Raw genomic sequence first — 13182 nt, 5'->3', positions numbered from 1 at the left:
GGAATTAAGCAAGAACGGAAACTGAAAGAAAGACTGTCCTAGTATAGGCTGTATACCACATTCATGACTCTATGAAAGGTTATATGTTTGTGTGTACAATTAAATTAGGTCAAAATTAATGACAAAATAAGACATAGTGAAGATGAATTTTGGTGACAGTTTTATGGTTATAATTTTTTCATTTTAATATTCCAGCCAATAGTTGAACTTGCAGGGAGTTACATGAAGTGGAGCAGATTAGAGAGCATTTGTAAAACAGGATGTCTTGAAAGAACAATGAGCTTAGAAATAGGGTTTACGTCCTTTTTACATAGGTAACCTTCTGTAGTCAGCGAAATGTAGGCGTTCTCCACTTCTACAATGTTATTTATCTGGAAATATGTTCAGTTGTTTAGAGTTTTCCTTATAGGCATGGGGGTTGGAAGATTCCTAAAGAAACAAAGAAAAATAAAGAAAGAATGGGAGGAAGGAAGGGAGGGAGAGAAAGAAGGAAAGGACTTAGAATTTCTCATTTTAGGGGTAGGAGATCGTGTCGAGACAAAGAAAGTGATTCTCTCAGGGAATTACTGGGAAAGAATGAAATTGGTTGTTCCAGTGGGGTGATACTGAATGAGACAAGACCCCTGGCAGTAGAATTTGGCCAGAGGCTGTCCGTAGAAGGAACGTCATTGTGAAATTGCTCTGCATCCTTCCAGGAATCCTGAAGCTCCATAATTGGATGCATTTTTCCTTCGGTTTCTGGATAGTCCCTGTTCCAGTTCACTCTTGACCCAGGGAGAGGGATGGGTGGTGAAGCAGTGAGGATGCAGGCGGAAATGAGGAATTTGTCCTCCTCATTCTTAAACTCTTACACCCTTCCAGGACATGTGTTTGGATGGGGAAGTGTGGAAGGGAAGGAGGGAGTCTGAGGGTGGCTCAGCTCCAGATAATTTCCCAGAGACACAGGAAGCTACAGGTGAGGGTGGTCCTTGACTTCTGGGGACCCCTTGACCATAACAATAACAAGATTTACTGAATGCCCACGCAGTGTCTGCCAGCAGGGAGCTGGAGGAGAAGCATCTCTGCATTAGGGGCTCCAGACAGAGACATGAGACTGTGGAGATGGCACCAAGAAGTGCAGTTTGGGCATCAAACATGAATTGTTGGTTTGTGAGTGTGCTGATGGGGGCTACGTCAGACAAATGGCAGGGCCTCACTTTGTCTCCCAGGCTGGAGTGCAGTGGTGTGATCTTGGCTCACTGCAGCCTTGACCTCCTGGGCTCAAGTGATCCTCCGGCCTCAGCCCCTCAAGTAGCTGGGACTACAGGTGTGCACTATCATGCCTGGATAAAAATGAGCAATCTTTTATGCTGATGACAGGATTTAAAATTTTATACAGTTTAAATGAATGTTTCGCTCCACCTTGTAAATGACCACCTGCTTCCTGGCTTGTGTTTTCTTCTTCAGGATTAGCATTTCTGTAGATCAGAGAGCTCCTGCTGCCTTCCTTCCCTCTCTGAATCTTCATCTTCCTCCCAGCTGTGCTCATCATCCACCTTCTGGGGCAGATCCTCCCTGGCAGCCTGAGGGCTGAGCCTCCACTTTTCCCAGTTCCCTCGTCCAGGAAGTGGGGTCTGTCCAGGCTGCCTGTTTAACCCTCTGCTAGCCAGAAGTCTCTGCTCTTCTCAGCCACTGAAAGTACCTGCTTCCCCTTTTCAGGAGAGGGCAGTTGGGGTGGAGACCCCGGCAGCTGCTCAGGTCCTGGTGGGCTCAGATGACAGTGCAGCTGAGCTCTGGGGAGGGCAGGGGAGGGTGGAAGAGCTCATGGGCAGCGTCCTGCAGGGCAGGCCCTGGGCTGGGGGAGAAAGTGGGCTCCAGGTGTGGCTCTGCCCTGTGTGGCTCAGGACAGATGTACCCGCTAGAGAGCCCCTACTCTGTAATAAAAGCAGGAGCTTGGACAGATCATCCCCGAGTCCCCTCTCAGCAGTGAGGCTCTGGGATTTGGTGACTCCTGTGGCTCTATCAAGGTCTCTGCTCTGTCTCCCCATCCTGTCCTGTCCTATCCTGTGGCCTGACAGGCACTGACAGCCAGTGAGCCCGTTTCAGGCTTCTTCAGAGAGAAGACCCTGGGTGTCCCTGTGGCCACTTCCTCAGCCCTCAAGGGAGGAAGGGACTCCTCCTCTCTCAGCCCCCTCCACCTGAGCCTCTGCTTTCTCTGCCTCTGCTCCTGAGAGGGATCTTGGGGGTCATCACTCACTCACCCAGGCCTGCTGCAGCTGTGGCATTTAGAAGCCACTAATACAACATCAGCCAGACCTTTTCAGTTTCTGTCTGCTCAGCAGAAAACACTAATTTCTTTTTCACTGGTTCCAGGCAATGCTGCAAGAAGTAAGACACTGTTTTGGCCAGAATTATTCCTGAAAATCTCTTAGGAAAGTGCCATACAGGAGACTGGAGTGTTCTCTCCCAGCAGGTCTAATGAATGGTCACATTTCTCCCGGTGGAAAAAATGGCTGTTTCTTCGAGCTTCAGATTAAATAGAACACTTATGATGATTATGATTATTATTTTTGAGATGGAGTCTTGCTTGCTGCCCAGGCTGGAGTGCAGTGGCACTATTTTGGCTCACTGCAACCTCCGCCTCCCCCGTTCAAGTGATTCTCCTGCCTCAGCCTCCCGAGTAGCTGGGATGACGGGCGCCCATCACCATGCCTGGCTAATTTTTGTGTTTTTAGTAGAGATAGGGTTTCACCATGTTGGCCAGCCTGGTCTTGAACTCCTGACCTCAGGAAATCCACCTGCCTCAGCCCTGAGCCACCATGTCTGGCCAGAACACTTACGTTTATTGTCCATTTTTATACCAAAATTGTACAAAATACTTAAACATTACACTCCACAAGAACCAGGACTTGATCTCAGAATTGCTTCAGCTTTGTTGTACTAGCTTTATTCCTAAAATCAAGGGAGTATACTGGATAAATTTGTTAAAACGAAAAGTTCTGTGGTTCTCTCATTTGTTCTTGATGAGGAAATATATTTCCTGTTTCCATGCCCTAGGTGTCTGCAGCACAGCAGCCAACACTTCTGGAGCACATGGCTCTGCAGTGAAGGATTCTGGAGCCCCCATTCATCTGAAGGGGATCCAAGGAGGTTCCGTCTTGTCGAATGTGATTGAGAAGTCCAGAGTGGATGTAGGCGCCGAGCTGGAGGAGGTTGTATGGACTCTGGGCACTCTGTCAAATCATACACGGGTGCTGTGAGTCCACAGTGGGGCCGACTCTCCAACCTGGGTTGGCCTTGAGGACAAGTTCAAGCAGAGGGTCCATGTGCCCAGCATGTTGTCTCTGAGGATTGAGAACCTGGCCCCTGAAGACAGTGGGCAGTACATGGCCATGATCTACTTAACTGGAGGACAATTATCTGGCCAGGTTTTCTACCTCACTGTCTATGGTGAGTGACACCCCTCCCTCCCCCATCCTCTGGCTTACCTGCTTTTTTTGTTCCTAGAGTGTCACATAGGTCCCATGCAGGGTTCCATTCAGACACCGGCCTTCAGACTCCATTTTCTCCACTAAAAATAAAGCACATGAGGTCCTCAGAGATAGAGCAGAGCTGAGATTCACACCAGAAAGAAAATCTCTTCAGTGTCTTGGGAGAGGAAATGGAAATTCAGCCAAATAGCAATTTTTCCAGTATTAATCATCCTATATATGATTAACATTAATTTGTGTAGTAGTTTTTTATCGCTGATGTAACAAACTACCAAAAATTATTGGCTGAAAGCAACACAAATTTATATCTCGCCGTGCTGTAGGCTAGAGATGTGACACAAGTCTCCATGAGCTAAAGTGAAGGTGGTGGCGAGCTGCGTTCTTTCCCGGGGCTCCAGGAAGAAGCCATTTTCTTGCGTTTTTCACCTACTAGTGGCTGCTGGCATCCCACGGCTCATGGCCATCTTCCTGTATCTCCTAATAGAACACTGATGTTAGTGTCTGGGAATTCAGAATCATCTCCCTATTTGAAGGTCAGCTGATTAGCAACCTTAATTCTATCTGGGACCTTCATTCCCCTTACCTCGCAGCTAACTCACTCCCAGGTTACCAGGATGGGTCTTGGACATTTTGGAGGCCACTATTCTGCCTACCACAGTTGGGAATCCCTGTGAATGGAGTCCTCCCAGTCCTGTCTTCTCTCACTCAGCCCCAGCCCAGGGCCAGCCTCAGTCACACGAGCCGCCACAAATCTAGCTCTCAAAGCCTCCATAGTGTAGGAGGAAGTTTACACTGCAACACTTCTTAGGAAACTAATTTAGCCAACTCTTTCTTTCTCTAAAGTTCCTCTCTGCATGGGGGAATATCCTGCCATGGAGAGAGTGGCTTCACAGTTTTAGGTCCCATGTGATTTCTCAGGCTGGCCTGTGAATCAGATTCTTCTCTGCTGTCTGCACCACAGGTTCAGTAGCATGTTCTTTTGTTGTTGTTGTTATTGGTTTTGGGACAGGGCCTCACTTTGTCACCCAGGCTGGAAGACCGGAACACAGTGGCATAAACACAGCACATTGCAGCTTCAACTTTCTGGCTCAAGCGATCATACCACCTCTGCCCCCACAAGTAGCTGGGATTACAGGTGAGCGCCACCACATCCCGCTCATTTTTGTATTTTTTCTAGAGACAGGGTTTCACCATGTTGTCCAGCTTGTCTCAAACTCCTAAGCTCAAGCAATCTGCCCGCCACGGCCTCCCAAAGTGCTGGGATTACAGGTGTGAGCCACAGCTCCCAGACCAAGTGGCACCTTCTAACCACATTCAGAGTCATTGTTTCCAGTTGTGACCACCGCAGCTCCCACAGACATGTCCACTTTTGGGAGCATGGGCCTTTCTCTGGCCTCCCAGAGCTGACCTGATGTCCTGTCCCTCAAGGGTTGTGCGGTACCCAGCTTGGCCTCAGCTGGGGATGGAGGTGAAGGAACCTGGGCTAGAATAAGCCCTTATATCCCAGACTTTTTCTTCTCTGGAAAGACCCTAATTAAAAAAAAAAAAAATGTCCCTGGGAGGGTGGAGTCCAACTGTTATTTTCTTTGGGACAGTTTTAAGACTTACTCAATCTAGGGGACCAACATGGAGCTGAACTCAGTGGCTTCCCTTATCATTTGCTCAGTATTTGACCTTGAGCAAATTGTGTTTTATCTGTAGAATACACCCACACCCACTTTTCCTATAGGGAGCATGCCATGGCTTTAATGAGAAAATGATAAGAAAGTGTGATGTGCAATGTTCTCCACAAATGTGAGGTTTCTTTCTTCTATCTCTTTTTTCCCCGGAGCCTGTGCCTCATCCTGAGATCCTGGCCAATTCGCTGTCTATCACACCAGGCTTGCGTAACATCACCCTGGAGTGTACGGCTCCAGGAACCACAGAGGACCTGAATGTGACTTAGGAGAGCAAGGGCCTCCTCGGAGAGCTGGAGCAGAGAGAAACACCAGGACCAGCCCCCGACTCCTGGACCCTGGCTGTGAACCTGCCCCTGAGCCAGAGGAACAGCAGTCTCACCTGTGTGGTCAGCAACCAGGTGGATCAGAGAGATGTAACCTTACCTTGGGGAAGCCTGTGTCAAGGTGAGGGGTGAGTGTAGCCTGCAGGATAGGAGGGGCTTCCTGAGCTCAGGCAGCACTGGGGTTTAATGGTTCCGGGCTCTATTCTCCACCATGTGCATTAGCACCACCTTCCCCCTGCTCACCACACATAGCAGTGTGGGAGTCACATCCACCTTGCTTCTGCCCTTAACCATCTCTCCCACCGATGCCCTCCTCCCCACAACCCCACCATGTCCTTGTTGGTAAAGACAGCAGGCTTCCAGGAGCTCTCCCACCCCATCCATCCTCCACTGGGCATCCAGAATGGGCTTTGGGAATAGCAGGACGGCTTGTGCCGTTGTCTGTGTCATCTGTGAGAACCTGATTCCAGCCACTCTCTGTATGATTCAGAGCTTAGATGCACCTCTGTCCACGTTGCTAGCCTCATCTGCTCTCTTCACACCAAACTGCTTGCCATAGTTCCTTGAATGCGCCCTGCCATTGTAAGCTTCTGAGCGTCTGCACATGCTGGCTTTTCTGTATCAGCAAGTCCTATGTCCTTCACTTCTTCTTCATGGGGTGAAGACCATGTAAAGGCTGCATGTTTGGTTTACAATTTTCTTAATAAGTTTGAACAAGGGCTTCCTATTTTCATTCTGCATAGGGCCTTTTCAGTTATGTATCTGGTCCTGCATGTAGGCAGCAATCCTTTAGGGAATGTCCATGGCACCCCACACTGAGTAGTAGCAGTGGGGTTATGTCTTTGCTCTGTAGACTGCAATGTCCTCAGGCAGAGGCCACCATCATGTTTTCCTTTGAATCCCTGTGCCAAGTACAGCTTCTGGCAAAGTTTGCTCACAACTGGTGTTCATTGGATGAATGAATGACTTGGTACCCTGGTGCAGCCACAACCTCTCTAACCTTTCCTCCAGGAGCTGCTGGAGAACTCTGATGTGTCAGCATCCCTTTAAACCACCCGTTACCTTCTCCCCTGTCCTCCATCCTGGAGTGTTCAGCACTTAGCATGACCACAAGGCCCTCTGGGCACAGACTCCTGCCTCCCTCTGACTCTCCTTGCCATGGCTCCTCCCTGCCCTGTTCCTTTCCTGCTGCAGTGGGGTGCGGGCAACTCCCAGGGCTGGTGTTTTGACATGGCAGTTTCCTAAATGTGGTGCTCCTCCTTCCTGGAATGCCCCACCCTGAAGATCTGAGAAACTCCTACTCCTGCCTCAAGCTTCAGTTTAGCCAGCACCTCCTCTGGGAGGCCCTCCCTGAAGACCTTGTACAAGGTGTAAACCTCTATTGCAGCTGTGATCCCTCTGTCTGGCAGTTGGTATTTTCTATCTTCCCTCCTGTGTGCTGGGCTGCTGTGGACATTATCTTGTGCATCTCAGCATTCCTGGCACCAAGCATCAGCTCCTAACCAGTTGAATGAATGGACTTGCCATACTCCTCCCTCTGCAGTTTCTGCATTAGGCTCCTTCCCACTGCTCCACCTGCTTTCTCCCTCTGTCTCCTCTTGGCGATGGGTATGTCAAGTTATTTCCTGCCTTAGCTTTTTTCACTCTCTATGTGGGGGAACAGGTTCAAATGTACTGGACATGGCTCTCCTTCTGCGAGATATCCTTGGAGTTATTGCATTTGTGCTGTTGATCCTGGGAGCTGAGCTGTAGCTCTGGAAGAAACATGGGAAGAAGAAGAAGAAAGATGAGGAAGAAGAAGAGGAGGAGGAGCAGAAGGAGGAGGAGGAGGGGGAAGAGACAGGAATAGGCTGGTTGTACTTCTCTGTCAAGGCTCAGATATCTCCCCTCCCCCACTAGTATCTGGGTTCTCTTTCTCCTGAAAGAATGTCATTGTTTAGCTATATGAGTAATCCCAGATGCATCATCGAGTTACCATGTCCAAGATATTTGTTATTGGAAAAAACTGAAAAGCACTGCATAGTATGATTTAATTTTTGTAAAAGCTTATAGATAGGTAGATAGATAAGCACAGAATAAAATCTATACTACAAGACAGATTACCAACAGTGGCTCACACAGAGGTGAGAAATTCCTCAAGGTTTGCTTCTTTTTAGTTTATATAATGTAATATTTTATGTTATTTGAATCTTTTACAATGCTCAGTCAGTGTGAAGTCAAAGGAAACAATTAAGACAATTTTGTAGCTTAATTCCATTTAGCTAATTAATCCCCATCTCTGTGGATGCACCTCATCTTCTCTGCTGACTGTGACATGGGGTAAAGACCAAACTCCATTCCACCCCATGCAGACACCGTACACCTTTCCAGTTGCCATGAACAAATGAGAACAAACTCATGTAAAACAAAGTGATTCATTCTTTATACACATCTGGGAGGGAAAACAGTTCCAGCAAAGGCCATCTCTCAGGATGAGGGCAAGGGCAGGATTTCCTATAGGAAAGCAACACAGTTTCAGGAGGAAAAGCAAATTAGTGAAATCAGTGCCTGACTTGTCAGAGCGTTGGTTGTCTGACACTCAGCTTTAGGCATGGCGGAGCCCCAAGCACATTTGTGAAGTTTGGACAGTTGTGTTCCCTTTCTCCATCAAGCTGTTGCTGTTGTCATTGTTTTTATTCCCACCAATGTCTGGAGCCCCAGGCTCCGTGGTTCCTTCTTGGGGCCCTGACTGCTTTACCCTTACCCTCCAGATTCAATCTTCAGCAGCAGGCAAGTCCTCAGGCTGCAGCTCAGGGCTCAGGGGAAATTTCCTTCCTCAGCCCATGCCCAGGAGCCTACACCCACCCTGTACCTTTTCCCCGTGATAGCCCTTTCTGGAAAACCTTTCCCCCTACCTCCACTTTGGAATTAGGGTGCAATAAGACCACATACTTGCCACAAAAGGTATATAGTTTAATTGTACATATGAAGCAGTTTTTCCTTCCTTATTTTATTTGCATTGTGCAGTAGTTGTACATTTTTAAGAAGGAAAAATGGTGCAAAACAGCAATCCCTTGCCCTCCCTTCTCTACATCTAGACCGACTCTCCAATGACAGTCACTTTCAACTATGGCCTTTACCTCCAAGTTTCTCAATAATGTACTGATGTTACTGTCTTCAGTTCAATTTTAGGCATTAACTATTGACTTTTCATAACGATAAATGAGGATTTTCCTGTCTCACATGTCTTCCCTCCTTTACCCTCCATCCAACTACTATAGATATGTGACAGTTTTGGTTTAAATCAATAGTATTTATAGTCTACAATTCTACAAACAGCTAAAATTATTTAGCATTTTTATTATGAGCCAGACATCATTCTAAGGTGCTTACATCCAATTACTAATTTAACATGCCACCATCTCTATCATATACTATAATTATCTCCATTTTACAGATGAGGAAATTGAAACACCTCTTGGTAATTTGTGCAGCATCCTGAATCTAGGAAGTGGCACAGTTAGGATTAGAAGCCAGGTAGTCCAGCTCCAGCATCCATGCTTTCAACTACTAGGCAGTCCCCAAACTGAAGCCTGTTGTCGGGAGCTTACTATTGTTCTTGCTGCTAGGGATACAGAAGTGAACGGGACAAATACCCAGCTCTCATGGAGCTTGCATTTCAGGAGGACACTGGAAATGAACAAATGCCCAAGTAGGAAGAGAAGGTCAGGTGGTGCCAGTGGGTGGAGTGAAGCAAGCAGAGGGAGACAGGAGGGCAGCTCTTTTCCATGGATACTCAGGGAAAGCCTCTTTGGAGGGGGAGCGTTTTAGGCCTGAGCTGAGTGTGAGAACCATTTCAGTGAGCAGGAAGAGCCTTCCAGGCAGAGGAAAGGGCATGCGCAGACGCCTTCAGCTGAGGCTGGGCTGAAGTGCTGCAGAAACAGTCACAAGGCCCCCATGGCTGCAGTCAGTGATGAAGGGGACCTTGAACTGAGGTGGGAGAGTGGCCTGGGTCTTCCCGTATTAGGGTCAGGGAACTGAGATAGCTGAGGTGGGAGAGCGGCCTGGGCCTGACTGTGGCGGGGTCTGGGAACAGGGAGAGCTGAGGTGGGAGAGTGGCCTGGGGTCATATCTTGTTGGTCCTGGAAAGCCAAGGTAAGGACATAGATTTTTTTTTTTTTTTTTTTGAAATGGAGCCTCTACCTGTCACCCAGGCTGGAGTGCAGTGGTTCAATCTCAGCTCACTACAAGCTCCGCCTCCTGGGTTCAAGCAATTCTCCTGCCTCAGCCTCCCTAGTACCTGGGACTACAGGCGCGTGCCACTGAACCTGGCTAATTTTTGTATTTTTAGTTGAGACGGGGTTTCACCATGTTGGCCAGGCTGGTCTTGAACTCCTGACCTCGTGATCTGCCCTCCTCCACCTCCCAAAGTGCTGGGATTACAGGTGTGAGCTGCTGTGCCTGGCCAAGGACATGGATTTTATTCTCAGTGGGATGGAGGTGTTGACAGAGGATTGTGAGCAGCAGAGGAGGATAGTGTGACATTGATTTGAAGGACCACACTTTCGGCGTGTGTTGAACCCACTGCTTGGCATCCAGGCTGGAGCCAGGGAGGCAGCTGAGGATGCCCAGCAGGAATCCAGGACGAGACACTGGTGGCTTGGCCTAGAGTGGAAGTGGTGAGAGGTGGGCTAATTCATGACACATTCTGGAGAGTAGACAGGATTTGCTGTCTGGTTGGATGTGGAGTATGAGAGGACGAGGAGTCCAGGGCGACCCCAAGGATTGTGGCCTGAGTGCTGGGGGGATGACGGTGCTGCTTACCGAGATGGGGAGTGCTGGGGAAGGAGCAGGTTGGAGTGAGACTTGGAGATGCACCGAGGCCTCCAGGGAGACAGTGCAGGCATGTGGGCATATGAGTGTGGGCTCAGGGGAAGGTCAGCACAGGCAGGGCAGTCCTGAGAGCAGGGCCCGGGTGCTGGAATGGTTAGAGGGTGGGAAGAGAAGACTGAGAAGGAGCAATCAGTGACACAGGAGGAAAGTCAGGTGAGTCTGGCATCCAGGGAGCCAAGTAAAGAGAGTTTTTGTTGAGGAATGGAGTGACGCATTGTGCCTGAGCTTGCTGAGAGTCCAGCAGGGTGATGTCTGAGAGCAGCCCGCTGGAGTCAGCTAGGGGAGCTCATGGGGACCTCCCAATGGCCAGCAAACTCTGTAGCCTCAGCGTCATTCTCTTTCCTCAGAGAGGACGTCCCTGATCCTTATGCCTCCTCCTCTGCCAATATCTGCACTTTCCCCTCTCTGTATTTCTCATGATAGACAGAAATTTTGGCATTTCCTTGTTTAATGCCTCTCCTCCACTTGATCGCACATGGCATGGGCAGGAGCACGCATGCTGCACTCATCCCAGTCCCCAGTACCTAGAGCTGTGCTTGGCACACAGGCCATGCTCAGTGAATATCTCAGGAATGGATGTGGAGTCAGCCCCCATGAACCGGGACTCCAAACAGAGCCCAATCACTTTTCAGTTCTGCTTTCATAGAGTCAGCAGTGGGAGCAGTGTTTTTGTTTGGGACCTAACATTTCTCACACACAGACCTGGCCAGCCTCTGCGGAAATGATGTCTGGACATGCCTGAGTGTCTGGTAGGAGCTGTGGTAACAAGAACGAACATGAGCTCAGGAGTGGCAGCACTTTAAATAAAATCAACTTTGTATTTTATAAAAGTTTTTCATTTACAGAAACATTGGGCAGATAGTACAGAGTCCCACAGACTCCACACCTAGTTTCACCTTTTATCAACATCTTATCCATTACAATTAATGAACTGATAAGGATACATTCTTATGAACTCAAGTCCATACTTTCTTCAGACGTCCTTAGTTTTTGCCTGATGTCCTTTTCTCTTCCCAGATCCCACCCTACACACCTCCTTAGGCTCCTCTAGGCTGTGACAGCTACTCAGACTTTCCTTGTTTTCGTTGACATTCGTGAGGGGTACTGGTCAGGTGTTTTGAAGAATGTTCCTCAACTGGGATTTGCCTGATGTTTCTCTCATGATGAGACTTGGATTTTGGGTTTTGGGGAGCAGGATGACAGAGGTAAAGTGCCATTTTCATCCCGTCATTTAAGGGCGCATGCTCTCATTGTGACATCACTATTGATGCTGACCTCGACTATCTTGACAAAGGTAAAGCTTGCCAAGTTTCATCCATTGTAAAGTGACTCCTTTTTCCCCTCTTCCATACTGTTCTCTTTGAAAAGAAGTCACTGTGTGCAGCCCAGACTTAAATATTGGGGAGTTAAACTTTACCTCCTCAAGAGTGGAATGTTTTCACACATTACTTGGAATTTTCTGTGCGGAATTTTTCTCCATTTACTGGTTTCCCATGTATTTATTTATTCATCAATCATTCTCCTTTTTTTCATTTCTTTTTTCAATCAATCATTTATTTGTATCAGTATAAACTCATTGATATATATTTTACACTTTGGGCTATAATCCAAAGCCACTAAATTTATTTTGTAGCTCAAATTGTTCCAGTTTGGGCCGGGCGCGGTGGCTCAAGCCTGTAATCCCAGCACTTTGGGAGGCCGAGGCGGGTGGATCACGAGATCAGGAGATTGAGACTATCCTGGCTAACACGGTGAAACCCCGTCTCTACTAAAAATACAAAAAACTAGCCGGGCGTGGTGGCGGGCGCCTGTAGTCTCAGCTACTCGGGAGGCTGAGGCGGGAGAATGGCATGAACCCGGGAGGCGGAGCTTGCAGTGAGCCGAGATCACGCCACTGCACTCCAACCTGGGAGACACAGCGAGACTCCGTCTCAAAAAAAAAAAAAAAAATTGTTCCAGTTTGGCCATTTGGTGCCGTGTTCTTTTGACAGCCTCATCACTGTGTGCCTTTTTTTTTGAGCACTTTCTTACTTGGACTCTCCAAGATGCTCCAGGCCCATCTTGTATACTTCCTGCTTCAGTTCTAGAAGTAGCCATTTCTCCCAGGAGCTCTAGTTTGGTTTACTGCAGAATTGCTTTAGAAACCAAGATCTATACAAGAGGTGCCCTTGTTTTCAAGCATTAGGAACCCAGAGAGTGATTTCCCATCTACAGACACAGATGCCACCTAAGTCCATAAGGTCTTATCATTTGCCTGCTTTGTTAGACATGAACAGACTTCAAGGTCACAGATGGATCAGAAATTCATCACAAACATCTTTAGAAGGGAATGAAGGCAGTTAAAATAAGTCTGCTAAAGGAAATGTCATCTGGGCCCGCAAAATATGAGCAAGCTGAAATATTCGGCAAGGAAAACATAGGGAGAGTTTGTTGTTTGCTACTGGACAAGCTCAGTAATAGTTGTCCTAGCACAGATGTTATTGTAAAGGTCCATTGATAAAAACAATCCAGATTGTATTGCAAGTGTAGGACAAGAACACGTGCTTTGGGGCCAGATTGATTTGGATTTGAATCCTTTCTGTTATTTGTCTGCCTGGAAGCTTGGATAAGTCACTTTGCTTCTCTAAGTCTCACTTTCTCATCTGTAAAATGGATATGCTGATCATGCCTACCTAATAGAGTTGTTTGAGGATTCATGAGATGCATATCAAGTGTGTAGCCTCAGCCCCTGGCACATAATAAGTGCTTAATAAATGTCATTTGCCTGAAATATGCCAGGGAGCACCTGCCCAGGAAACACCTATAGCAGATCTGAGGGCCACAAGGCCTATTGGACAC

The 13182-nt window shown here is 47.8% G+C and overlaps 1 long non-coding RNA gene across 1 annotated transcript; it reads right to left on the bottom strand.

Moving 5' to 3' along the window:
• Positions 1-252: 252 nt before the first annotated feature.
• On the bottom strand, positions 253-11515 carry LOC105498085 (uncharacterized). The gene is made up of 3 exons (XR_011615883.1): positions 11378-11515; positions 3468-3550; positions 253-429 (listed from the first exon to the last, which is right to left on the bottom strand). It is a non-coding gene; the product is annotated as an uncharacterized lncRNA (long non-coding RNA).
• Positions 11516-13182: the final 1667 nt, after the last annotated feature.

This window comes from Macaca nemestrina, chromosome 1, assembly GCF_043159975.1.
Source record: "Macaca nemestrina isolate mMacNem1 chromosome 1, mMacNem.hap1, whole genome shotgun sequence".
NCBI lineage: Eukaryota > Metazoa > Chordata > Mammalia > Primates > Cercopithecidae > Macaca > Macaca nemestrina.
This window is presented reverse-complemented; position numbering and strand designations above follow the sequence as displayed.